Raw genomic sequence first — 26453 nt, 5'->3', positions numbered from 1 at the left:
AGAGCTCAAACACTGCTAATGTGGTTGCTGCAGCTACTTTGCAAGTTTGGCAGCTCCTTACAGAACTAAACATGCTTTTAGTGTCCTATATAGTCCATGCTCCTGGTATTTACACAAAGGAGCTGAAAACTTATATCCACACATAAATCTCCTCAGGTATGTTCAGAGCATCTTTATTCATAATTGGCTAAACTTAGATGCAGTCAAGATGTCCTTGAGGGAATAATAGGTAAATAAACTGTATTACATCCCCCCCCCTAAAAAAAAACCCCGACAAAAACCCGTGTCCTAGTTCTTACTTTTATATAAACATTATTTCTAGCCTCATTTTCCAGTTTATTCTTTCTCATAAATTGGTCAGTGGGACTGGGTTTTCCCTTAACTTGCCTTCCAGCTGCTGAAGGTTGCATTAATATGTCCCCCTTATGTGTCATTATCACAGAATCTGTTGACATCAAGTCCTCCACTCTCTGGCTGTGACACTGGGTATTTTTAGCTAGGATGATGGCCAGAGCCACAGACAAACATTCCAGGATTACAATAACTTTAAATCAGAAGACATAATCAAAAAAACAGAGCCAGCAGTAAAAATGATTGATTGTTAACAAATTTCTGCCTTTATGCATATTTTCTAGACATTTTGGAGATTACTGTTCTTGATATAATAAATTCAGATTGGGGTATGAGAAGCCGAAATTGATAAAAGTTGACATCTAAACGTTAGAAAGAAACCTACAAAAAGAATTTTTATTACAGGTGATTAACACACACACACACACACACACACACACACACACACAGAGAGATACATCATAAATAATACTCTTTGACTTCAGTAATAAAGACCATACTGAAAATGGTTGAAGTTCCGACTGAAATTTGTAATATTTTAAACCATGAGTTACAGGCATATTAATAAAGGTTGTAAAATGATCTAAAAAAGATGCAGACAATAGCTGCTGTGAATTCATTAAATGAAATGATAGCTTTAAGTGATTATACAATTTATCAGAAACTTGTTTGATCAACTGTGTTTTGAGCAGACATGTGATGTGACACAGATAAAGTATAAAATATACTTCTCAGTGCTACTGAGAAAACTGTCATTTCCAGAACAAGAGAAGGAAAACTGTCAAATTAGGCTAAGTTATGTATTAATATTTAGCATTCTGTTTCCAAAGCAGCCTTAGTGAATATCCAAAGACCCAGATCTTCTTCTGCCTAAGGATGTGCAATGAAATCTTCTCTATATTTGCATTTAAATCTGTCATCTCAAAGGTTGTACGTTGTTCTCCTGACTGGGAGCCACAAGAGTGGTTTCATACTTGAGTTCCTTTGTGACTTCCAGATCTTTCTTTGGAATTTCTCAGTCATTTTGGATTTGAGTATATCACCAAGGGCTGCCTGGGTGACCACCACACAACAATCTCATATTCTAATGTGTATGTGTGTAGCAAAACCCTAAGACTATGCTTTGCTTCAGTAACTTGAAAGAGGAAGTTGGAGAATCGTCTTCAATTAACTCCATCAAAAGAAGCATTGAATTCATAATGACTTAGTTTTACTTACTAGAAAGACTTCAACAAACACACAAAACATTCTGAAGAGGAAGTCTGGCTTTATATTGATAAGTTATAGATTATTATTATTATTTTAGTTATAGATTATTTTATCCATCGTAGCAGATGAGCTGTCTCATTTAACCAATGGTCATAGAGTGAATGAATGAATTTACACATAACCCTGGTAATTCCATCCAGTTAAGACAATTGATTTAAACTGATTTTTTTTCACATTTGCTGAGAGGCAGTGTTCCTTTTGTATGACTCCCAGATTCTATGGATTGACAATAAATTCACAATGAAAGGTTATCTTATTTTCCTAACTGTCTTATCACTTGTTCCAGGATCTTTTTAGTGCTATTTGTGGAATACGCTGCAGAGTTACTGGCTGATATGTTGTTCCATTCCTATCTTTGTAGGGCAAGGAAGAGCAATACAGATGTCTACTTATTTTGTAGTAAGAGCAAACATCATCTATCTCCTTCACTGTAGTAAGAATCTCAAAGTTATATGAAAAACAAACCATACAACCTACTTTGTATTGCTTACTTGGCCAAAATATTTTGGGAAAAAGTTGGTTTCGATTAGGAATGAGTGAGGAATAACAAAAATAATTGAAGGAAAAGGAGATCATCAAAAAATTATTCAAGAAAATTTAATGTAACTGAGAGGTAACCTTCTAGGTTGAAATGGCCAACAGAGACCCCAGCAGAGTGGATAAAAATAGACCTACAGAGAGGCACATCATGTGAAATCTTAGCACATGGAAGACCAAGAGAAGTTGTACTAAATTTCAGAAATTAAGGGGAAAAAAAAGACCCATGCTCATGTGCAAAGGAATAATATTCAAATGGCAAAATGTCTTCAGGCTTCCAAGAAGCTGAAAGATACCAGAGTAAAGCCTTCAAAATACTTCAATCTTGAATTTCATTGTCAATCAAACTATACATAAAGTGTAAAGGTGGAATAAAGACATTTTTAGACAAGTGACATCTCAAAAAATTAGCTTTCTCATGTGCTGACCTGAAAGCAGATACCGGATGAGTTGCTCTTAAAGTGATTTCAATAGTCAAAACCAAGAGGGACCCGCTAAGTAAGATCTCCAACATATGAGACATGTGATGGAAACAGCAGAATGACAGTGAAGGGAGATTCTAGGGGAACAAATAAAAACCGGGTGCTGGGGGAATTGTTTTGTCCCATTCAGCCTATCCACAGTGATGCTATCCACTAGAAATGACTGAGGGCACCCACCTGTGCCCACCGGGAGGTCCTATTGACATTTCTCTTTGGAGTCAATGTTGTGCTGGAAGGTTCTGTTTCTTATCAGGATTGCAGACTCACCACAGCTACAAATATCAGGGAACTTCGGGACAAAACAAAAGAAAACAAAAACAAGCCTTATTATTTACAGAGTCTGGAGGGTACATGGCACGCCTGGGACCACACAGGGAGACTGCAGGAAGAGAGAGTGGGAAAGAAAGAGAGGGGCTGGGTTCTACTTTTATTGGGGTGGAGGATAGGAGGATAGGGTTGCCTGGGTTCACTCTTTATTGGTGAATTGAAAACACAAGAGGGGGAAATTAAAGCATGCGGAAGGAAAAACCAGAAGTCAAGTGGTCAGTTATCTAAGTCAAATGGAGATCTCTAAAATAAGAAAACTTTGTCGGGGTGGCCTGGATCTTTATCTAGCAGTGTAGCTGCCAATGTGCTTTGGGGTCTTTGAAGTGAATACCTCAGCAAGCAAAAGCTTAATATTGGGCACTTTCATTATGATAAGAAAAGGCCACCTGTCAGGCTCCTGTACTACAGAGGATGGAATGAAGATGGGGAAGGATTGGGCACATGTGAGAACTGAGGTATGGAATAATTAATATACATTAATATATAAAAGAAACTGAAAGTGAAAATGACAGTAGCCACTGAAGCAAACATTTTAATTAAACAATTAGAATTATTTTTGATAAAATTGTGTGAGTGTGTGTGTGGTTGTTAGAGAGGTGTGTTTATGGTTCAAGTTAGAGTTTCAGGGTATTTAATTTGGGGTTTGAGATGATCAGCAAGGTATCAGATCATCACATCTTCATTATTGGTCATTGATTTCCCACAGAAGAGTTATCACTTAACACAGGTGTTTGATTTCTCTGCTCTGTTTCAGTCAAGCATACATTTTCCTTTGTCTACACATGCATCTTCTTTACATTCCCATTAATTGTTCATCTCCTCCAGACAAACTTCCATATCTGCTGCTTGACTAAAACTGCTCTAAGAACGTAAATAAATTCACTGTTGCTAAATATAGCAGATACTTTTAAATTCCCATCTGACTTAACGTTGCAGAAACAAGGTGGTTGGCGGTTTATCACATGCTCTCTTAGCGAGGACATCCCCTGCCCTTCCCAGTCTACGCAGAGTTGAATCAGGGGTCACTCCATTCTAGGGAAAGACACGTAGCCAAGATCTGACTCATCAGAGGACATAATTATAATGTCCTGAGCATCAGCTCTCGGTCCATGGGTTAGCACATGACCTGACACATGGCATCAGCACTAATTCTAAGTCTTTTGATTTAGAGACCAGGCAGGAGTCACACCCTTTTCTGCGGACTTAGGGAAAGGAGAGTGTCAACCTGGAGAATGTATTAAACAGTAAAGGGCAAATGCTTCAATAAGACCTTTGTGAAAGGATTTCAATATAAAATGGAATGAAAGGTTGTGAAATGGAGAAGCTCACGCATGTGCTCTCAGAAGGATGGAATTTAAGGACTAAGAGACTGGTTTTCTGTAAATGCCTGATTTACAGAAGGGTGAGATTTATCTCCTGACCCACGAACATCTGCCAAGGATGTCTCCCCATCCTCAAGCCAATGAATTTCCTGCGTGGATTCTGGCCGGACCACCCCCCCCTTAAACTCCTTGTCCGTAAATACATCCCACCTCACAGCTCCACGGAGTTGCCTGTAGGTTGCTACAGCATCCTTTTCCCAAATTATGATTCCTCTGCTATTCCTGAATAAACTCAAGTTCAGGTCATTCCTTTACTTCCTTATTGAGTTTGACACCTTTGTTAACTTGTCTTCTGGCTTTTGCCTCCCTCTTCAAACTTACTGCTTTGTGTACCATGCTACCATGGGGGGACAGAGCTGAAATTAAGTAAGGGACTAACTTCTGGTTTTTGTTTTGCATTGTTTTGAGATTTTTAAGCCCCTAGATATCACCACACTTGGAATGATCATACACATATTTTCAGATAAATCTCCCATTTTCTTCAATTATTGTTTTTGTCAGTAACAAATGGAAATTTCCTCCATATTGTAACCATTCCTCACACTTGAGAGGTAGCACCGCTAAGTACATAGGTATGAGAATTGCACAGCCAGGCTTCCTGTGTGACTTGAGGTACAATGATTAACATCTTGAAGCTCAGTCACACCATATGCAAAGCAGTGGAAATAGTGAAACCAATCTCACAGGACTCTGTGAGGATTAAATAAGGTAATGCCTATGAAGTTCATAAAAGCAGGTGTGGAACATAGTCAATAAAACATTTTGCTAACATTGCTGTGGTCATTACTATCACTGTTGTTTTTCCATCCTGCTTCAAACACTCTCTTCATTTCACCATTTTTGTTCCACATTCAGGTGGTTTTCCTAGGACCTGATTGCTTCTTCTGAGCTCCTATAGGGTTTATTCTACTTGATCTGAAATTACATGTTGATATTTCTCAGGTCAGATCACCATCTCCCCTTCTCATCACTCTACGCTTCCTTCCTAGGTAACCTCATTTTTCCCATAACATAGAATATGACTCGCCCCATATACATGTACACTGCCAACACCACTCTATTGAGGGCTAGACTCATCTATTTATATCTACTCCAAGGAGCTTATATGTGGATCTCACAGTGAGTAGGAGTTTTCTCATCCTATCACTTTCATGATCTCTTTCATCCTCACCTGTTTACCTGGAAGGGCTCCACATCTCAACAAATGATAATTCAGGTAGAATTCCTTGAGCAATTCTTTAGATCAAAAGCCCAAGAACCATTATTGACACCTTTCTTTCTCCTACCCTGCATCCAATCAGTTGCTAAGTGCTGTCAATTCTTCCTCTATTTGTATGTGTATTTCATTCTCTCTATCTCTGCTGCTGTCTAGATCTCTTATAACTGTACTGCATTCCTCCGATTTTGACTGTCTCTATCTTGTTTATTTTCCACATAGAGGACAGAATGATCTTTCAAAAATAAAAAGCAGATAGGTTATTCTTCTGCTTAAAAGCTGTTGATCGCACGCCATTTTCCTTAGAATGTACACTCAAATCTTTACTTTGATCTACACTATGATTTCCCACATTGACTTGCTTTCTGTTTCTTATCAGATTCTTTGCCTACCTGAGAGATGTTTGTGGGCCATTTCTTCTGCTTGCAAGATTCTTCCTGGCCTAGTCGTGTTTACTCATGTCCCCTGAGTACTTCTTTAATGTCACAATGTATTTTGTAACTTTCCAGTGTCTATCGCAAAGCTTGGGACTCAATGGGGCTCAAAATATGCTTTCAGATGAATGAATGGCACTTATGTAATGACTCTTTGCTGCTTATTATGACAAATGAAAGTGAGCAGAAAACAAATTACTGAGACTGGTGGTTAAGGTACACTTCTACTAGAAGGTTAAGACGGTTTCTTTTGTGTAGCTTTGTTTTTTCAACTTGACTGGGCCAAGGGGTGCCCAGATTTCGGGTCAAACAGTATTCTGGATGTTTCTGTGAAGGTATTTTTTAAGGTGATTAACATTTAAATTGATAGACTGAGTAAAGCAGATTTCTATTCCTAATGTGGGTGGACCTCATCTGATGGAACAAAAGGCTGACCCTCACCTGAGTAAGAGAATTCTTTCCTGCCTGACTGCCTTTAAACTGAGACATTGGCATTTTTTCTACATTCAGACTCAAACTAAGACAGCATCTCTTATTAGGTCTTGAGCCTGCCAGCCTTCCAACGGCAACTACACCATCTGCTCTGCTAGGTCTCAGGCCCGTGGACTTGGATTGGAACTAAACCACTGGCTATCGTGGCTCTCCAGCTTGTTAAGTTACCTTGCAGATCTTGGGAATTTCCCATCTCCATAGTCACATGAGCCAATTCCTTGTAATAAATTTCTCTCTTTCTAGATGGATAGATGGAGATGGAGGCAGGGCTTAAGGTGAGGGCAGGGGTAGGGGTGGTGATATATCTACCCATCGGTTCTGTTTCTCTGGAGAATTCTGACTAATACAGAGGCATTATGTGACTACAGCCAAAGTGACTTTTTGATTAATTAAGAATGTCTTTGAAGAGGTGAATCTCAGCCACATGGCACTGCTTTAGAATTTGAGTATTCTGAATTAGCACGAGCCATCCCCAAATGCAACTGTATTCTCTGCTGTGGTCTGCACAGTGGCTGGCATAAGAAGCGTCTCATCAAACATAATCTAAATGAATATTTTAAAAGACTAACCCTATTAAATATATACTACTTCCTACGCATATTTAAGCAGAATGTAGAAATAAATATTTCTATACATTATTTAAGAAATAGTTTGCTCAAAAAACTGGTAGTCTATGTGAGAAAAAATATATATATCCAAACAGAAAACGTACAAAAATCAATTCCAGGTCAATCATAGATTTGAAAATCAAAAAGCAAGGCTAAACAATTTGTACGAGAAAAATGGTAAACTGTATTTGTGACAGCATAATTAGATTAAATGTTCTTAAAAAGACAAAAAAATCTGAGAGGAAAAGATAAATTTACTCATAGTACATTTTAAAACATCTATATAGAAAGAATTTTCTGTAATTCAGGCAAATAGAATAGCTGGTAGCAGAATATCTTTTTTGTCAAAAACAATTAGTAAGATGGGACAAAATAGGAGAAAATTGTCTGAAGGTATTGACAAAATAAAATAAATGTCTAAGATTACTATTCTTTTTATTTAATAGTACATTTTTAATTAATTAATTTATTTATTTATTTTTGGCTGCATTCGGTCTTCATTGCTGTGCACGGGCTTCTCATTGCTGTGGCTTCTTGTTGCAGAGCATGGGCTCTAGGCACATGCGCTCCAGTAGTTGTGGCATGCAGGCTCAGTAGTTGTGGCACACGGGCTTAGTTGCTCCGTGGCCTGTAGGACCTTCCCAGACCAGGGCTCAAACCCATGTCCCCTGCACTGGCAGGCAGATTCTTAACCACTGTGCCACCAGAGAGGTCCCAAGAGTACTGTTCTTGAGAAAAGAGAAGCAGCGGAGGTAAAATCCACATAAGCTCTCTCTTTTCCTTGAGGCCATTTCCACGTTCTTCCTGCAGGAGTTTAGAACCCGAGAAGCCTGTGTTCTCACTGGGCAGGGAAGACAGAGGTCAGAGACCCAAGAGGCAAAGCCACTGCAGAGTGAGGGGCAAAGTACAGGACACAAGGGGACTGCACAGATGGGACCCCCAACATCTGGATCCAAAACACCTCAAGTCATTGCCTGACTCCTTAGCTGTCCTATCATTAAGCACTACAGCCACATATCCATAAAAACCCTGGTGGCTACAGCTACTATCAATAAAAACCACAACTGATGAATGAATTTTTGCTTTGTGAATAAGTTCATTTGTGTCATTTTTTTAGTTTCCACATATAAGTGATATCACATGGTATTTGTCTTTCTCTGTCTGACTTGCTTCACTTAGCATGATAATCTCCAGGTCCATCCATGTTGCTGCAAATGGCATTATTTCACTCTTCTTAATGGCTGTGTAGTATTCCATTGTGTATATATCACATCTTCTTTATCCATTCATCTGTCAGTGAGCCCTTAGGTTGCTTCCATGTCTTGGCTATTATGAATAGTGCTGCTATGTACATTGTGGTGCATAATAATCAAGTATAATAAGTATAAAATAGAGGGAAAAAAATAAGAAAATAAAGTCATCTAAATACTGGGGGAAAAAGGAAAAGAAAAAGAAGAACTAGCACCATATGCTCAAAACATCAAAGATTGGATTCACCCCAGTATCTTCCTCAGACACCAATATCCAGCTGCCTACTCAGCTTCTCCACTTGGGTGTCAAGTCAGTGTCTTACATGTTACAGGTCTAAGATGGAGCTTCCACTATTTCCCCCAAACTTGCCCGTCTTCCCTCTTCCTCATCTTAGTGTGTGGCAACTCCGTTCTTTCACTTCATTAGACCACACATCTTACTGTTAGTCTCTTTCTTCTACATGCCATCCTTCAGTCTATTCTCCAAAGAGCAGCTAAAGTGGTCCTATAGAAAGCTGTTAGATTATATGACACCAATGGCCCAAATAGCTCAGTGGTGTTCTCAGCTTTTTAAAAAATTTTTACAATGGGTTTTATTTGTAAAAGTCTGTCAGAAAATCAAAAATTTCAAAAGATTTTCTTTGTTCCATTCCCACTAAAACCAGATAAGACATTATTGAATGCTGGCCCCCTGAAAGTACCACTGAAATAACTTGTTAGTAAGGCAAAGTGGATATTATTGCTTCTTGCAATAAGGTAGAACATTGTATTCAATTGAGATATATTGTATCTCAGAAAGATGTGAAAAAACTGGGATATTTATGAGGCTTTTGTGTTTAAAGTAGGTCTTTGAATGTGGGTGTTTAATTCGAATGGGAAGGATCATGATGTAACAGTGTAGGATTGGTAAGCATAGCCAGATGGAAATTTAAGGAAGGAGTTTTGTGGAGGGTCTTGGTGAACAAATAGCTTGATGTTGTCTGTTTGTGCAACATTTATTTTCCTGGGCAATTATTTTCTGGAAGAGCAGTCATGTTGATGAAAATAGTGGCAACTGAAGGCAGCCTATACAAAGATCCAGTCAAATAGTAAAGTTGAAAAAGAAAAGTAGACTGCAATCTGTTATAAGGATAGATGATTTAATTATCACAAGGTACACTCACCTCTCTACTGTCTACTCGCGCCTGCTCTCTGAGGTCAGAATATTACAGTCTTCCTATGAATACCTAGAAGGGATCAAATATGGTTGATTTATAAGATATTATCAGTCCAGCTTGGTCATTAAAAATATTCAAATATCTAAATGCTAAAATTGACGGTGTTTATTGACTTAATTAGATCAACTATCACTACACTTATGTGCCAAACAGAAAAAAATATATCATCAAAATAGTAATTTAATTGAACATCAATTGCTTTAGTATATATTCAGAACACACGATCTGCTCCCACTTGCACTGTTTCCACCATGATCCAAGACACCATTGTTCGAGCAGGCAGGTGGCTAGGTAGAAGCAGAGGAGGGAAGCATGGGTCAGGTGGTAGGAAACCATACATCTTGAGACAACAGGGGTCCTCGGGGCAGACAAAGAAAGGCAGCAAAAGGCGGGAATCTCCAGCATCCAAATGTAACCTTTTGCTCACGCCCTCATTACAATAAAATTAGCCTTGCAAAAAAGAAGTTGCCATCAAGCACCGATGCCATGACACTTCCCATCCAGACCAAACAAGAGCAAAAACCCTTCCCCCCCATTGGGAAGGTGGAGCTGGGATGAAAATCAGGAAATGCAACCTCAAACCCCTCCCTCCTCAATGAATATTCCACCCAATCATTGTCACACCCCATGTAACCAGTTTGCCAAAGGAACACAGGGTCGTTGCTCCCCTGAGCCTGCCCACTCTCCCTCCTGGGAGGCTACTCTTGCTTAATAAATCCTCGCTTTGCTTTCTTGGCCTCCGCATCTCATCTCTGACTTCCTTCTGGGAGGAGACAAGAACCTACCTCTGGTAATACCATCATCTCCTATCAGGATTATTGCAATGACCTCTGGCTCTCTGCTTGCTCCCTCCATGGACTACCCTTCAGGCTGTCCTCCACAGAGCAAACTGAAGTATCCTGTTGATAGTTGTCAGATTACGTCAACCTATGCTCAAATTCTCTCATGACTTTCCATCTTGCTTAAAGGGAGAGCCAAATTCTTCACCATGGCCACCAAGGCTCTTTCTAGTCTGGTTCCCATGAGCTCTCTGACCTCGTCTCCTACTGCTCTGCTGTCATCCCCTCTGCTCCAGGCACCCAGCCTTGCTGCTCCTGGTCTAGGTCAGGCTTGCTCTTTCCTCTGCTTGGAGTGGAATCCCCCTTGTACACACATATGCTTCCTTAGCCACTCTCCTTGTTTGATTTTTTCTGTAGCACTTAGCACCAACTAGTATGCTGTATATCTAAGTACTTCTCTGGCTTATTGACTGTATTCTTCCACTAAAATGTAGGATCGATGAGGATAGAAATCATTCTATTTCTGAATTGAAAACTATTTTTACAACTAATGAATGGCTTACAAGACCAGATCATCCAAAGAAGGGCACAATAAGCCTTGCATCTACTATTACAAAAAGCCATATACATACTCTAGAAATGAAGGAGTCATTCCTCTTCTGTGTTCTCATTATCTTTTTTGTGTTCCCCTTATAACAGTCAGTGCTTTCATTACAGTAGCTGTGTTCCTATTTACCTTTCTTGTGCTAATTAGAGGTCTCTTATAGGTTTTGCTTTATTCACGTTTGTGTGGCCAGATCCTACCATAGAACTTGATAGTCAATAAGTCAGACACATGGATGTTTGATCCCTCTTTTGTGATTTTGTTTATTTTTACCTTGTGGGGGAGAAAGTAACGTTAAAAAGTAAATGCTAGAGATTCCCCACCACCATGAGGTATAGGAAAGCGGAATAAAGGAATGAGTAAGTGGTGCTGTGCTGATTACACAGGCTGCTGGGTGAAAAGATCATCTTATTCTTTCTTCCCATGTGTTCCTGTGACTCAGGTAATTCTTCCATCTCACTGTTCCTCTCCCAATAGGCCTTTCTGCCTTCACTCCATTTCTCATATCAAAAATAAATAGAAAAGAGACATGCAGATAAGAATAAGAGGGAAAAACAGAACAGGGATGATGTCAGGAAAAAGATAAGGGGAAGGAGGTGCAGGGCATAGGAGCAGGAAAAACTAGTCTGTGGGACACTTGCATAGGTGTCTGCATCACACAACTGTGTTGATGCAAAAAAATCAGAGTCATAAGTGAACTCTGGAAGGTGATCCCATTCAAACTGAGGTGCTGGAAAGAATTGAAGAGAGACGTGTTGCCATAGAGAAGAGGGATACTACAGAGCAGAAGAAGTGACTTCACAACACCTTAAATACCAAGCAAGAGGTGTAAATTTTTGTGTATCTTTCTCAAAGCTTGAGTGACTGAATGGTCTTGGTCTGAATAAGACGGTCATATTGGTTTTTATTTGTTTGTTTCTGTGTACTAATTAGCTCTGTTTTGAAATGTCTGCTTTTCTAAGAGGTAAGCTAAAACTTTCTTTTCTGTTCGATTGCTATTTTGTTTGCAAAAAGGTTCAAGGGACATCAAAATTTGTTTTAAGAAAGATCGTTTTATTCGTTAGCTTTGTATATGTCTTAGTGTGATCCATAAAGATTTTTTCACATTAAACATTTAGCCAGTAACCTTGACACGAGACCAAATTCCAACTCAAATGTCAGCAGAAAGAAATGCCAGGTTTTATGAAAATTTTGCTTATGAATTTTAAATGTGAGAATAATGTTCTTTGGATTTTAAAAATAGCCCACTCTCCATTGTCTTTATTATTACTCTAAACTTTAATATTTCAGACAAAGACTTTTCAGTTGTTTGAATTAGTTAAATTCAGACAGAGACCTTATGAATATCGATCATTAAAATTTTACCATTTGCCAAAACTGAAGTAATTTCTAGAACTACTTCTATGATTTTGAATAAAACATCTAGGTGCACTCTGTATTCTTTTATCATATGCTCTCTTTTGGAATTATTTTTTTTCAATATTGTTTTATTAAAAGTCAGAACTATTAATATGGTGCTATACGGACTGAATATGAATTGGAAACTAAAGTCTAGATTTAAAATAACGTTATCTCAGATTTGTAGGAGTAGATGAATAGAAAGAGGAGCCTTAATCACAAAATTCTCATAGAGGTGTGGAATACAGTTGTGTGAACACAGTTACTTTAGAATTAGAATCTATTACAATTAATTAGACTTTATCTCTTGACTTTGTTTCAAAAATGACATTGCATAGTATCCGTTTCCAAACCGGTTCCTTTGTCTCTGCTAAAATATGAAGAGTAAAGTATTATGTGAATTGCTATTGAGTATTTGAAATGAATAACTTCTATCAGTTTCCATTAGCCAGCAAGGAATTGTTTTTCAAATATATTAAAGACTTTTACTACAATGTTAAAGAAACCAAAATCGCTAAAAAACCTTTAAACAGAACTTGACTGTAGAAATGGCTAACTCTGAGTGTGTATAAAGTGTCGGACGCTGTGCTAAGTATTTTACAGGCATTATCTTGTTTAAATATTATAATGACTATGAAATAAGTACCATAAACAGAATAAAAACTGAGATACAGAGAGCTCCACGTACTCTCCCACAGCAAGCTGCTGATCTGGGATTTGAATTCGAGTTTGTCTGGCTCCAGCAGCTGTGCCCTGACCAGCGTGATGTTTTCTGTTCAAACACCTCTGCTCTCTTACAGGGCCCCTTGCTGTGAAGACTAGACTTTCCAACCTCACTGGCTTCAGGCTTGGTCAAAAGACAGACTGCGGCAAACGGGTGATAGAAACTGACATGTTTCCAAACGGGAGATTTACAAGCTATCACATGGGCCCCCATGCTCAGTTACCATTTCCCTCAGCCTAGCAGTGTCCCCCCATAGCGCTGTTCGTACAGCGTGGGTTTCAGGTGATAGTGACACCAAACAACGCCCCCAGACAGTGATGTACATGCAACTAAGTGTTCACTGTTACATGCCATTGAGATCGCCGGGACTTTTTTTTTTTTTTTAACATCTTTATTGGAGTATAACTGCTTTACAATGGTGTGTTAGTTTCTGCTTTATAACAATGTAAATCAGTTATACATGTACATATATCTCCATATCTCTTCCCCCTTACGTCTCCCTCCCTCCCACCCTCCCTATCCCACCCTTCTAGCTGGTCACAAATCACCGAGCTGAGCCGATCTCCTTGTGCTATGCGACTGCTTCACGCTAGCTATCTATTTTACATTTGGTAGTGTATGTATGTCTATGCCACTCTCTCACTTCGTCCCAGCTTACCCTTCCCCCTGCCCGTGTCCTCAAGCCCATTCTCTAGTAGGTCTGTGTCTTTATTCCCGTCTTGCCGGTAGGTTCTTCATGACCTTTATTTTTTTTTAGATTTCATATATATGTGTTAGCATACGGTATTTGTTTTTCTCTTTCTGACTTAATTCACTCTGTATGACAGACTCCAGGTCCATCCATCTCAGTACAAATAACTCAATCTCTTTTCCTTTCGTGGCTGAGTAATATTCCATTGTATATATGTGTCACATCTTCTTTATCCATTCACCTATCGATGGACACTTAGGTTGTTTCCATCTTCTGGCTATTGTAAATAGAGCTGCAATGACCATTGTTGTATATGACTCTTTTTGAATTATGGCTTTCTCAGGGTATATGCCCAGTAGTGGGATTGCTGGGTCATATGGTAGTTCTATTTTTAGTTTTTTAAGGAACCTTCATACTGTTCTCCATAGTGGCTGTATCAATTTACATTCGCACCAACATTGCAAGAGGGTTCCCTTTTCGCCACACCCTCTCCAGCATTTATTGTTTGTAGATTTTTTGATGATGGCCATTCTGACTGGTGTGAGATGATATCGCATTGGAGTTTTGATTTGCATTTCTCTAACGATTAATGATGTTGAGCATTCTTTCATGTGTTTGTTGGCAATCTGTATATCTTCTTTGCAGAAATGTCTATTTAGGTCTTCTGCCCATTTTTGTATTGGGTTGTTTGTTTTTTTGATATTGAGCTGCATGTGCTGCTTGTAAATTTTGGAGATTAATCCTTTGTCAGTTGCTTCATTTGCAAATATCTCCTCCCATTCTATGGGTTGTCTTCGTCTTGTTTATGGTTTCTTTTTCTGTGCAAAAGCTTTTAAGTTTCATTAGGTCCCATTAGTTTATTTTTGTTTTTATTTCCATTTCTCTAGGAGGCGGGTCAAAAGGGATCTTGCTGTGATTTATGTCATAGAGTGTTCTGCCTATGTTTTCCTCTAATAGTTTGATAGTGTCTGGCCTTACATTTAGGTCTTTAATCTATTTTGAGTTTATTTTTGTGTATGGTGTTAGAGAGTGTTCCATTTTCATTCTTTTACATGTAGCTGTCCAGTTTTCCCAGCACCACTTATTGAAGAGGTCATCTTTTCTCCATTGTATATTCTTGCCTCCTTTATCAGAGATAAGGTGACCATATATGCATGGGTATATCTCTGGGCTTTCTATCCTGTTCCATTGATCTATATTTCTGCTTTTGTACCAGTACCATACTGTCTTGATTACTGAAGATTTGTAGTATACTCTGAAGTGAGGGAGCCTGATTCCTCCAACTCCGTTTTTCTTTCTCAAAATTACTTTGGTTATTTGGGGTCTTTTGTGTTTCCATACAAATTGTGACATTTTTTGTTCTAGTTCTGTGAAAAATGCCAGTGGTAGTTTGATAGGGATTGCACTGAATCTGTAGATTGCTTTGGGTGGTAGACTCATTTTCACAATGTTGATTCTTCCAATCCAAGAACATGGTATATCTCTCCATCTATTTGTATCATCTTTAATTTCTTTCATAGAAAGAAATTGTGTCTTATAGTTTTCTGCATACAGGTCTTTTGTCTCCTTAGGTAGGTTTATTCCTAGGTGTTTTATTGTTTTTGTTGCAATGGTAAGTGGGAGTGTTTCTTACCTTCTCTTTTAGATTTTTCATCATTAGTATATAGGAATGCAAGAGATTGCTGTGCATTAATTTTGTATCCTTCAACTTTACCAAATTCATTGATTAGCTCTAGTAGTTTTCTGGTAGCGTCTTTAGGATTCTCTATGTATAGTATCATGTCCTCTGCAAACAGTGACAGCTTTACTTCTTCTTTTCTGATTTGGATTCCTTTTATTTCTTTTCTTCTCTGATTGCTGTGGCTAAAACTTCCAAAACTATGTTGATTAATAGTGGTGAGAGTGGGCAACTTTGTTTTGTTCCTGATCTTAGTGGAAATGGTTTCAGTTTTTCACCATTGAGGACGATGTTGGCTGTGGTATGTCATATATGGCCTTTATTTTGTTGAGGTAAGTTCACTCTATGCCTACTTTATTTATCATAAATGGGTGTTGAATTTTGTCAAAAGCATTCTCTGCATCTATTGAGATGATCATATGGTTTTTCTCCTTCAATTTGTTAATATGGTTTATTGCATTGATTGATTTGCATGTACTGAAGAATCCTTGCATTCCTGGGATAAACCCCAGTTGATCATGGTGTATGATAATTTTAATGTGCTGTTAGATTCTGTTTGCTAGTATTTTGTTGAGGAGTTTTGCATCTATGTTCATGGTGGCCTCGTAGGATGAGTTTGGGAGTGTCCATCCGTCTGCTATATTTTGGAAGAATTTGAGAAGGATAGGTGTTAGCTCTTCTCAAATGTTTGATAGAATTTGCCTGTGAAGCCATCTGATCCTGGGCTTTTGTTTGTTGGAAGATTTTTAATCACAGTTTCAATTTCACTGCTTGTGATTGATCTGTTCATATTTTCTATTTCTTCCTGCTTCAGTCTTGGAACGTTCTGCATTTCTAAGAATTTGTCCATTTCTTCCAGGTTGTCCATTTTATTGGCATATAGTTTCTTGTAGTAATCTCTCATGATCCTTTGTATTTCTTCAGTGTCAGTTGTTACTTCTCCTTTTTCATTTCTAATTCTATTGATTTGAGTCTTCTTTTATTTCTTGATTAGACTGACTAATGGATTATCAATTTTGTTTATCTTCTCAAAGAAACAGCTTTTAATTTTATTGATCTTTGCTATCATTTCCTTCATTTCTTTTTCATTTATTTCTGATATGATCTTTATGATTTCTTTCATTCTGCTAACTTTGAGGGGTTTTGTTCTAATTTCTCTAATTGCTTTAGGTGTAAGGGTAGGGTGTTTATTTGAGATGTTTCTTGTTTCTTAAGGTAGGATTGTATTGCTCTAAACTTCCCTCTTAGGACTGCTTTTGATGCATTCCATAGGTTTTGGGTCGTTGTGTTTTCATTGTCATTTGTCTCTAGGTTATTTTTTGATTTTCTCTGTGATCTCTTGGTTATTAAGTAGTGTATTGTTTAGCCTCCATGTGTTTTCATTTTTTACAGTTTTTTTCCTGTAATTGATACCTATTCTCATAACATTGTGGTCAGAAAAGATACTTGATACAATTTCAATTTTCTTAAATTTACCAGAGCTTCATTTGTGACCCAAGATATGATCTATCCTGGAAAATGTTCCATGAGCACTTGAGAAGAGAGTTTATTCTGTTGTTTTTGGATGGAATGTCCTATAAATATCAATTAAGTCCATCTTGTTTAAAGTATCATTTAAAGCTTGTGTTTCCTTATTTATTTTCATTTTGGATGATCTGTCCATTGGTGAAAGTGGGGTGTTAAAGTCTCCTACTATTATTGTGTTGCTGTCATTTTCCCCTTTTATGGCTGTTAGTATTTGCCTTATGTATTGAGGTGCTCCTATGTTGGGTGCATAAATATTTACAATTGTTATATCTTCTTCTTGGATTGATTCCTTGATCATTTTGTAGTGTTCTTGTTTGTCTCTTGTAATAGTCTTTGTTTTAAAGTTTATTTTTTCTCATATGAGAATTGCTACTCCAGCTTTCTTTTGATTTCCATTTGTGTGGAATATCTTTTTCCATCCCCTCACTTTCTGTCTGTAAGTGTCCCTAGGTCTAAAGTGGGTCTCTTGTAGATAGCATTTATATGGGTCTTGTTTTTGTATCCATTCAGCCTGTCTATGTCTTTTGGTTGGAGCATTTAATCCATTTACATTTAAGATAATTATCGATATGTATGTTCCTATTACCATTTTCTTAATTGTTTTGGGTTTGTTATTTTAGGTCTTTTCCTTCTCTTGTGTTTCCTGCCTAGAGAAGTTCTTTTTGCATTTGTTGTAAAGCTGGTTTGGTTGTGCTGAATTCTCTTAGTTTTGCTTGTCTGTAAAGTTTTTAATTTCTCTGTCAAATCTGAATGAGATCCTTGCTGGTTAGAGTAATCTTGGTTGTAGGTACTTCCCTTTCATCACTTTAAGTATGTCCTGCCACTCCCTTCTGCCTTGCAGGGTTTCTGCTGAAAGATCAGCTGTTAACCTTATGGTCATTCCCTTGTATGTTATTTGTTGTTTATCCCTTGCTGCTTTTAATATTTTTTCTGTGTATTTAATTTTTGATAGTTTGGTTAATATGTGTCTTGGTGTGTTTCTCCTTGGATTTAACCTGTATGGGACTCTCTGTGCTTCCTGGACTTGATTACCTATTTCCTTTTCAGTGTTAGGGAAGTTTTCAACTATAATCTCTTGAAATATTTTCTCATTCCCTTTCTTTTTCTCTTCTTCTTCTGGGACCCCTTTAATTCGAATGTTGGCGCAATTAATATTGTCCCAGAGGTCTCTGAGACTGTCCTCGATTCTTTTCATTTTTTTTCTTATTCTGCTCTGCAGTAGTTATTTCCACTATTTTATCTTCCAGGTCACTTATCCATTCTTCTGCCTCAGTTATTCTGCTATTGATCCCTTGTAGAGATTTTTTGATTTCATTTATTGTATTGTTCATCATTGTTTTTTTGCGCTTTAGCTCTTCTAGGTCCTTGTTAAATATTTCTTGTATTCTCTCCATTCTATTTACAAGATTTTGGATCATCTTTACTGTCATCACTCTGAATTCTTTTTCAGGTAGACTGCCTATTTCCTCTTCATTTGTTTGGTCTGGTGGGTTTTTACTTTGCTCTTCATCTGCTGCATATTTCTCTGTTTCCTCCTTTTGTTTAAGTTACTGTGTTTTTGGTCTCCTTTTTGCAGCCTGCAGGTTCATAGTTCTCATTGTTTTTGGTGTCCTCCCCAGTTGGTAATATTGGCTTAGTGGGTTGGGTAGACTTCCTGGTGGAGGGGACTGGTGCCTGTGTTCTGGTGGATGAGACTGGATCTTATCTTTCTGGTGGGCAGTACCACCTGTGGTGGTGTTTTGTAGGGTGTCTTTGACCTTATTATGATTTTAGGCAGCCTCTCTTCTCATGGGTGGTGTTGTGTTACTTTCTTGCTATGTGTTTGGCATGGGGTGTCCAGCACTGGAGCTTGGTGGTCATTGAGTGGATCTGGGTCATAGTATTGAGAGAGAATTCTGGGAGAGCTCTCGCCAGTTCATATTACATGGTGCCAGGAGGTCTCTGGTGGACCAATGTTCTGAACTTGACTCTCCCACCTCAGAGGCACAGCTCTGACACCTGGCTGGAGTACCAAGACCATGTCAGCCACATGGCTCAGAAGAGAAGGGAGAAAATTAAAGAAAGAATGGGAAAAATAAAATAAAATTATTAAAATAAAAAATATTATTAAAATGAAAAAAAAATTTAAGTAATAAAAAAAAAGGAGAGAGCAATCAAACCAATAAACAAATCCACCAATGATAACAAGAGTTAAAAACTATACTAAGATACACATAAAAATCAGAAACTACTCAGTCGCATACAGAAAACCCGAAGTCTACAGTTGCTCCCATGGCCCACCAGCTCAATTTGGGATGATTCGTTGTCTGTTCATGTATTCCACAGATGCAAGCACATCAAGTTGATTGTGGAGATATAATCCGCTGCTTCTGAGGCTCCTGGGAGAGATTTCCCTTTCTCTTTGTTCGCACAGCTCCCGGGGTTCACCTTTGCATTTGGCCCCACCTCTGTGTGTAGGTCGCCGGAGGGCGTCTGTTCTTTGCTCAGACAGGATGGGGTTAAAGGAGCAGCTGATTCGGGGGCTCTGGCTCACTCAGGCCGGGGGGAGGGAGGGGCACGGTTGCTGGGCGAGCCTGCGGCGGCAGAGGCCGGCATGACGTTGCACCAGCCTGAGGCGTGCCGTGCATTCTCCCGGGGGAGTTGTCCCTGGATCCTGGGACCCTGGCAGTGGCGGGCTGCACAGGCTCCCGGGAAGGGGGGTGTGGAGAGTGACCTGTGCTCGCACACAGGCTTCTTGGTGGCGGCAGCAGCAGCCTAAGCATCTCATGCCCTTCTCTGGGGTCCGCGCTTTTAGCCGCAGCTTGCGCCCATCTCTGGAGCTCCTTTAAGCGGCGCTCTTAATCCCCTCTCCTCACCACCAGGAAAGAAAGAGGTAAGAAAAAGTCTCTTGCCTCTTCGGCAGGTCCAGACTTTTCCCCGGACTCCCTCCCGGCTAGCTGTGGTGCACTAGCCCCCTGCAGGCTGTGTTCACGCCGCCAACCCCAGTCCTCTCCCTGCGCTCCGACCGAAGCCCGAGCCTCAGCTCCCAGCCCTGCCCGCCCCGGCGGGTGAGCAGACAAGCCTCTCGGGCTGGTGAGTGCCAGTCGGCCCCGATCCTGTGTGCGGGAATCTCCCCGCTTTGCCCTCCGCACCCCTGTTGCTGCGCTCTCCTCGGCGGCTTCGAAGCTTTCCCCCTCCGCCACCCGCAGTCTCCGCCCGCGAAGGGGCTTCTAGTGTGTGGAAACCTTTCCTCCTTCACAGCTCCCTCCTACTGGTGCAGGTCCCGTCCCTATCCTTTTGTCTCTGTTTTTTCTTTTTTCTTTTGCCCTACCCAGGTACGTGGGGACTTTCTTGCCTTTTGGGAGGTCTGAGGTCTTCTGCCAGCGTTCAGTAGGTGTTTTGTAGGAGTTGTTCCACATGTAGATGTAGTTTTGATGCATTTGTGGGAAGGAAGGTGATCTCCACGTCTTACTCCTCTGCCATCTTGAAGGTCGATCCAGGTTATTTTTTGTAATAGCACAATTAAAGCTAACTTGAAAGATGCCCACGCTATTCTGCCTTGGCCTCTGTTTGCTTATTCCTCCCACTAGGTACAGAAATTTATTTGTAATGTAAATTTTTTTCTTTGCTGACAATAAACTAGAACAAATCAAAATGTCCTTCCCTGTAAAGCATTCTGAATACATCATAAAGTCCTTTGGTAAACTCTGTAAATACACAACATAATTAAGTAATGAGTGCACAACAATTATAAAATGCCCACGCTGGTTGGATCCTGCACGAAATGCATATCAAAGAGAAGAACGGATACTTTTTAGAGATGATTTTCCATCACCCACTGTGAATCACACCTCCCTTGGGACTGGCTACACCATCTATATAGTGTCTGCAAGTACAGTTCAAAATGGATTCTGTTGACAGGTGCACCTCTGAAGACTGCTTCACCCTCCGTGAGATATCAGCCTCCCACTCACCCTCCTTTCTTTAAAATGCCACTGCTGCCTGCATGCTTTGATTGTAGAGCAAAGATGAAAGAGTGATTCATCTAGTTTTTAGTCTCTTGGAATTTTCAGTGGGCTGGCAGAATCACAGGAATTAGGGGTGAAGATGAGCCATTGCTTTTGCATTTAGTACATTTTTGCAACGCCAATCAGCAGCTTCCCCACAAGGTGGTTGAATAAAAAGGGAGAGGTAAGCTAAAACCCTCTGCTACCTACAAACCTAAGGGTGGGCATGTGCTTTACTTGGAAGGATTACCTGATAGATATCACTGTCATCTTATTTCAAATTCAGTCTCCTTTGGCTCAGCCTATGTCCATGGATTTTGTTTTGGTTGAAATTTGTTAAAAAAAACAAGATAAACAACCATGAATCTCTCATGGGCAGCCACTGATGTGTATGGGAAGTGACTCACTGAAGCTCTAATTGGACAGTCATTGCTCAGTCTTTATCAGACATGCCCTACTATTTACCACCGCCCAAGCCCTGAGCCGGCGTCCAGTTGTGAGCGGCTCTGTAGACAACGGCACTGCTTCTGAGCAAAGAGCAGCCGTATTTCAAATGCCTGCACACAGACTAATTGGACACTCAGGCACGATGTAAATAGATTTTAAATGTTTACTATCGCCTCTTCCTTATGAGTCGGATCTAGCAGAAGTGGTTTGTCACCTCCTGAGCTATGCCTTCTGCCAACTTGGGAGCAGACAATTTTAACAAAATTGAAATCAACAACAGTAAGTTGTAGATAACACAGGTCAATTCAAAAGGTATGTACCTCCTTCCTGTTAGCAGATTTTGCCATTTTTCAGTGATTCTTTCATGGTTAAATGCAGTGCATGTAGTAGCTATGTTCTAGGAAATTCCATCAGAAGGAATATAAACGACAGCAATTAAAAAGGTCAGGAATTATCATGGACTCCGTACTTCTTGCATATGGTGTAACGTGAAATGGATGATCGGGTCTTCCACGTGAATCTTCCTCTTGCTCTCCTACTCATTTTACTGAGCGCTTTTAAAAAACTAACTAGGGACTTCCCTGGTGGCGCAGCAGTTGAGAGTCCGCCTGCCGATGCAGGGGACGCGGGTTCGTGCCCCGGTCCGGGAAGATCCCACATACCGCGCAGCGGCTGGGCCCCTGAGCCGTGGCCGCTGAGCCTGCGCGTCTGGAGCCTGTGCTCCGCAACGGGAGAGGCCACAACAGTGAGAGGCCCGCGTACTGCAAAAACACAAACAAACAAAAGAAACCACTATCTAGACCAGAACTGTCTAATATAGCATTTTATAATGATGGAAACGTTTTATAAAGTTTTGTAATTCTGCATTGTCCAATATTGGGCCACCAGCCACATGTGCCTAATGAGCATTTGAAGTCTGGTGATGCAACTGAGAAAATGAGTTTTTAAGTTATATTTAATTTTAATTGACGTAAATATCTACATGTGGCTAGCGATGACCACACGGGACAGTCAGGTCTGGACTGCATATGACTTAAATTAGACCCACAGAGCTTTAGTGTTGCAAACATTTGGCAGAGAATCTAACCGAAGCTCTCTGTTTTATTACTCATCTGTTAGGGAAATGATTTCTGACGTTATCTTTGGAAAGACGCTGCTGTCAACTATAGTTGCTTCCACCATCTAATCAGTACACATGGGGCCAGAGTCCAGTGGTATCTGGGTTTCATCCTCCCAAACCTTTAAACTGTATTTGTCAGCCATAAAATAGTCCGTATGCAAACAGTATTATTAACGCAGTGGATGATAAACAAATCATCTGAAATGATGTTGCTCGCCCTTAGAAGGCACAAAATTAAATACAGAAAAATAAATTTGGGTGAGAGTGTATATTTGGGGGGGGGGTGAAGGCAGAAAACTTTACTCCTGTGGAAACATTGAGAATATTCTTTCTGCTGTCACTAGAAACCATGCCTTGTTTGTCTTTGGCTCTTCGGTCTGCACAGGGATTCCAATTTGGCGAATGATCAATCAATGTGATATGGATTTATTGACCTTAAGTGATTGCTCTAAGGAAGGTGAATGGCATGCCAGGGGTTGGCATCTTGCCCACGACAGACTGACTAGTGAGTGTGTTATTTCAATGGTAGTTGATGCCGGCTTTATATTGGGATCCCCTGGGAAACACAAAAAATATCCAGCCCTAACTCCAGTGGGGGCCGGGGCATCAGTAGCTTTAAAAGCTCCCCAGGTGATTCTGCGGAAGATGATTTATTTAGTAAGTGATGGTAATAAGATGAAGTTCAGATATATTTCAGAGTCAAGATAAGCCTTGTAAGATAAGACTATAATCTATTACCTAAGAATACGCCAAAGAAGACTGCAGCCGCTAATGAAAACACATATCACTACTAAAAATAGGAAGATAAAGCCCTAGTAATTTTTAAAACAATGAAGCAAAAGACCATCCCAGACAAAATCAATGAATTCTATTCTCATCAGGGCCTCATGTGTCCACAGATGTGCCTGAAAACCTGGGAATCACTTGGTGACAGAGTCAAGTGTTAATGGCAGAGAATGTGGGTCCCAAGAGGAAAATCACTCTTGAGAGAGAAACAGAGGGAGTTTGGTCCCAGGAACTGGGTTTCACACAGAGCATTAGCAGAAGGGAAGGGAAGGTATGCGTAAGTGTGGAGCTGATATTCGAATAATAACAGTACTTGCCAATAACTGCTGTCACTGCTGTACGATGCCTACTACCAGCCACACCCTCTCTCAGGTTCTGTGAAGCAGTTTTCCTTTTTATTTTATATAAAACAACTGTTTTAGTGTCAGGATTGAAGAGGACTGAACACCTAGAGAGCCACGAGAATTAACAGCAAGCAATGAAGAGGCAACTTGGGAGAAGGTATTAGGGCTCAGAGTGGTATATTTCTTCAACAGATTATTATCCTCCATTATCTGCTTATCAAAACCCTTTCTACCCATCCACGATAATTTTGGAAATTAAAAAAGAAATAGATGAATAAAACTTTAGTTAACTTTAATTAAAAACATGGGCTTCAACTTCCAAACGTAATGAATGAGAGCATTTAGGTAAAAAGAAGTTGTCGGTAGTGATTGCAAAGCATTGAAGTTGCCATTATCCTTTATTTGTAAAAAGAGGTTAGAAATATCTCCTTACCACTTATTGTAAAATTTAAGTAAAAACTGTATCTATTCATTGCAAAGTTGAGTTTCTGATTTGGTCTCTTTTCCAAAAGAAAAGAAAATTACTGTAATTTACAGAGATATCTTTTAGGAATCTCCCACCCTAGACTCTTTACTTGCTACTTTGAGATTACATTTTTTATAGAAAAGTATATATTGGTAGAAATTTGTATTTGTTCACTTAAAGTCAAACTAAGTATATTCTCAAAGCCTAGCTTAAAACTTTGAATATATATGTGCACAGAATAAATATTTGGTGATTGATTGACTTAGATGAAGAGTAAGAAGGACGTTATGTGGCAGTTGAAATTTGGGATGGCTTAGTACCTCCAGAATATAATTCCGTATGAGACAAAAATGGTGGAGACTGTGTGTGTGTTTTCATGGATTTTGGATTCAAACATAGTTCTTACTTTTGGAAGTAAGAAATCACATAGATGATAATTTTCTTTTAATTTTCCAGGTCATTTTGAACAAAGTAAACAGGTACAGAATGAAAACCTTATAGAATATGACTACGATCTCTACTGAAATATTTCCTGAAGGTTATAGTCAACAGGGAAATTAAAGAAAATTTACCAGATATTGACCTGATGATTCTAAAAGTAAAAATAAAGGTTAAAATGGTTACTTATAATCACTAATCTTTGCATCGTTTATAAAAAGGAAAATTTCTTCTTAAAATATGGTCAATCAAGCTTTCTTTCTGACACACCGTGCAGACCGGGGCACCAGCTCAAATACTGCATAACCAACAGAAGATCCATTCCCTTGTGGAGAGGAGAGAATTTGATGAAAAACTGTGAGAACTGTGGAGTGCATTACTCCATTCTCCAGATTCAGGAAAAAAAGGATGACATATATTTAGGCAAATGTATATAATTCTAATTTTATACATTTATTATCAATACACTGTAATGTAAGATTTGTATCTTTTTAAATAAAAATAAATGAAAATATTTAAAAAGGAAACAGCGGTTGAATTCTCTATATATGTAAGAATAGATGGATTGGAAATCAGAAGGGGGTATTTAAAACCCTGAATTGTGTTTTCATTTTCAGAGATTCAAAATAATGTGAGATAAACTCTTTCAGATCTGATGAACAATATTACTGCTCCACCAGCATTTTGGATTACAGATGGAAATGGAAACTGTATGTGAGTCTAAGAATTTCCAGAGAATAAATGAAGAGCCAGGAATAAAATGTCCTTTATTCATAGTTCCAAATATCTTACTTCCTCTGCTTGAAAAGATGACATCAGCCTTCTGCAGAAAAATCATATTCCAATTATGTAACCATCATATACATAATTGGATACATCAGTTCAAATAAGCAAATAGTCCATGAATGCATATACACTACAAATTGAAAGTAGTGTTATTCCAAAACCTGTGTTCTTTATTTTTTTTGGAAATAACTTACTGGTAAAAAGTTATAGGAAACCATACACCAAATTAGACTTTTCAGAACCACCACATAATTCCAGATGCAGAAACCACAGCCTTGATTAAAGCACACACCCCAAACTTCAAACTTTCATGACTCTTGAATAAGCTTTTTGGCAATAAACATTATGCAAATACAGGCAACGAGGGAAAAACCACTTCTGAAAACTGCAATGTGCATTTAAGTAAACAGCTATGGAACACAAAAATGTGCTTTTTCTGATTCTACTAACTGATTTCTTTCTAGAAACTCCAAAGTCAGGGTGCTGACACACTGAAGAGCTCTAATTGCTATTCAAAGTAAGCAAAGGTAGCAAGTGGAATTTTGTGGAGATTTGTACAGATCATAACCTAATAATTCACTGCCATTTAAAACATATATTTGGACTTGCTGAAAAGTTTGTAATTCTTTAGAATGAGCTCATTCTTCGTGTTTTCTTGTGCAGTAAGTCCCTGTACAGGCCATTCCTTGTTCATCGGGGTGAAAAGATAGAGTCCCTCGCTGGGATGCCAGAGCAAGCCCCAGGGAAATACTTAGAAATCCCCGGGGGGGTGGGGGTGGGGGTGGGGAGGCACTTCCACCAAACAGTCACCACCGTGTGTGAGCCAGCAGCTGGCATCCTGGCTCAAAGGGCTGTGTTTGGCTTTTGAGGGTGTGCTGTATTAAGGAAAACCTTTGCATCTGAAAAAAAAATTCCCTTCCTTTTTTTTTTAAGGCTAGAAAAACTATCCCCCTCATAATGCAATGGCAGAATCATTGACTGTTTCCCCACAGTGAAAGGTAAGTGCTTACAGAGCCCAGGCTGGGAAGAAAAAAAAACGAAAAACAAGAAACGGGAAAGTATAATCCTTCTGGAAGTGGTGGTTACCATGGCGACCCACTTAACACCAAGCGTA

General features: G+C 39.3%; 2 long non-coding RNA genes across 2 annotated transcripts in view; both read right to left on the bottom strand.

Moving 5' to 3' along the window:
- Positions 1 to 9574, bottom strand: part of LOC137223286 (uncharacterized) — a 34134-nt gene extending 24560 nt beyond the window's left edge. Inside the window, exon 1 of the long non-coding RNA XR_010942774.1 lies at positions 9512 to 9574. This is a non-coding gene — a long non-coding RNA (uncharacterized lncRNA). The remainder of the gene's footprint in view (positions 1 to 9511) is intronic.
- The window catches only part of LOC137224096 (uncharacterized), a 123545-nt gene that overhangs the window by 31099 nt on the left and 65993 nt on the right, over positions 1 to 26453 (bottom strand). The window lies entirely within an intron of this gene.

This window comes from Pseudorca crassidens, chromosome 4 (assembly GCF_039906515.1).
Source record: "Pseudorca crassidens isolate mPseCra1 chromosome 4, mPseCra1.hap1, whole genome shotgun sequence".
NCBI lineage: Eukaryota > Metazoa > Chordata > Mammalia > Artiodactyla > Delphinidae > Pseudorca > Pseudorca crassidens.
The sequence above is the reverse complement of the archived record's forward strand: the minus strand, read 5'-3'. Positions and strand labels throughout refer to the sequence as shown.